This window comes from Rhagoletis zephyria, unplaced genomic scaffold (genome assembly GCF_001687245.7).
Source record: "Rhagoletis zephyria isolate East Lansing unplaced genomic scaffold, Rhagoletis_zephyria_1.1 Rzeph_scaffold_04838, whole genome shotgun sequence".
Taxonomy (NCBI): domain Eukaryota; kingdom Metazoa; phylum Arthropoda; class Insecta; order Diptera; family Tephritidae; genus Rhagoletis; species Rhagoletis zephyria.
In genome coordinates, this window is record NW_016161921.1 from 25,867 (window position 1) to 27,821 (window position 1,955).

General features: G+C 41.9%; 1 protein-coding gene and 1 long non-coding RNA gene across 10 annotated transcripts in view; one reads left to right on the top strand and one right to left on the bottom strand.

Moving 5' to 3' along the window:
* LOC108371267 (lipase 3) overlaps positions 1-1,955 on the top strand; it is a 29,526-nt gene that overhangs the window by 10,761 nt on the left and 16,810 nt on the right. The window lies entirely within an intron of this gene.
* LOC108371269 (uncharacterized) lies at positions 73-1,885 on the bottom strand. The gene is made up of 2 exons (XR_001848732.1): positions 1,571-1,885; positions 73-1,422 (listed from the first exon to the last, which is right to left on the bottom strand). It is a non-coding gene; the product is annotated as an uncharacterized LOC108371269 (long non-coding RNA).

Below are 1,955 nucleotides of genomic sequence, written 5' to 3' on the forward strand. Positions count from 1 at the left end.
TTGAACTTCACTAAATAAGACCACTAGCTATTAAACTGCCAATTACTGTGAGCTTGAAACGTTTTCGTACAATACATTCCTAATTTCGCTATTTTTATTCTTTTTTAATAAAATTCGCTAAAAATGTCCTGTCTGTTCGAAAAATGTAATGTAAAAGCCGGTTCGGACCGTTTTGTGGCGTGCTGGCTTTGCGATGAACTGTCTCATTTAAAGTGTGCTGGTATTAATGGGAGAGTTCTGGATATGATTATTGGAGACAATGGACTTCGCTGGTCATGTCCAAAGTGTAAAAAAACTGTTGTGGATCTCTGTAAACTATTTAGAACCGCTATAAATGGATTTTCGGAGATAAGCAAAGAGCTAAAACTTCTCAACGAGAAGTTCAAGAAGTATGAGGATGAATTCAAAGAATTTAAATTATTAGATACTTCCTCCTCTCCTTCTCCTGGAAAAGGTCTTAAAAGACGTAGGAGAGGCGTGGAAAATATTGTGTTGAATCCCATCACTGCGGACCTTGATCTTCCGCAGAACCGCCCACTTTTGACTCCAGCTATGAACAAAGAACTCATAAGTTTTAACACCGATTCCTCAGCGGACTGAATCTCCCCAACCACGTCCTTCTACTACTGGAGTCTCACTAAATTCCTGTTCAACAGCTTCATCTCAACCCTCTACCACATCTGAAGCCGTCTGCGATTGCGTCAACACCGCTCCGATGCAAGTAGTCGTTGCTCCTTCCAAAAACTCCACAACTACATCTCAACCCCCTACCACATCCGGAGCCATCGATGCTCCTTCCAAGGATTTGACAGCTGTACCGCAACCCCCTACCACATCTGAGACCGTTTCCGATTACGTTAACCCCATCCCGAGGGATTTAATCGTTGTCCCTTCCAAAAAATCGGTCTTTGTATATAGGTTTTCAAAAGATACCACTGTCGATGATGTGAAGGGGTATTTAACTTCCAGGCTGATAGCAAATGAGTTGCATGTACGCAAGTTCAGATTCTCGTATGAAAGAAGCATTTCTTCTTTTAAAATAGACATATCCGAAGACTGCTTTGATAGAGTAATGAGCCCATCTTTTTGGCCAAGCGGTGCCTTCATTCGCGAATTTGAATTTAGATCTAGACCGCAATGGCAAAATTTGGATCAACTTCCGCCGTCCACCTCGGCATCAAAAAACTAATAAGTAACTTCACCATTAGCATTTAATACCAAAATCTGAGAGGTTTGAACACAAAGCTATCAAGGTTACACTTGCAGTCCCATGATTTTGACTTCAAAGTACTGGTGTTTACTGAAACCTGGCTCAAGCCGAATGTGTTCAACTCCGAAATTTTGTGTCCTAAGTATGAAGTGTTTCGAAACGACCGTTTAAATAAAAAAGGTGGAGGCGTCTTAATAGCTGTCCAGACTGACCTTTCTTCTGAAGAAATTGAGTTCACTGACACCGATGAAGTTGAATTCCTCTGNAAAAAAAACAAAGATTCCGACGAACTGATAACCTCCTCCTTTTCTGGAAGTCGGTTAAAAAGGTGGAGGCGTCATAATAGCTGTTCAGACTGACCTTTCTTCTGAAGAAATTGAGTTCACTGACACCGATGAAGTTGAATTCCTCTGCGTTCGAATAAGATATCGTTCTAATAGCGTTTATCTTGTTGCTGCTTATATACTACCTAAAGGTGCCCACCCTCACCGACGTGTACGTATGCCGTGTCTGTTTGACGTAGCAACATATAAAATTTACTGTTGATAGTGAGAGAGAGAAGCACGCGTAACCGTCGCGCGTGGCTCACCCGTACGTTAACGTGTCAGCTCACCCGATCAAACTTATGAGAGTGCCATGTAAATGAAAACTTACCACCGTGTACGTGCAACGGTTACGCGTGCTTCTCTCTCTCTCTATCAACAGTAAATTTTATATGTTGCTACGTCAAACAGACACGGCATAC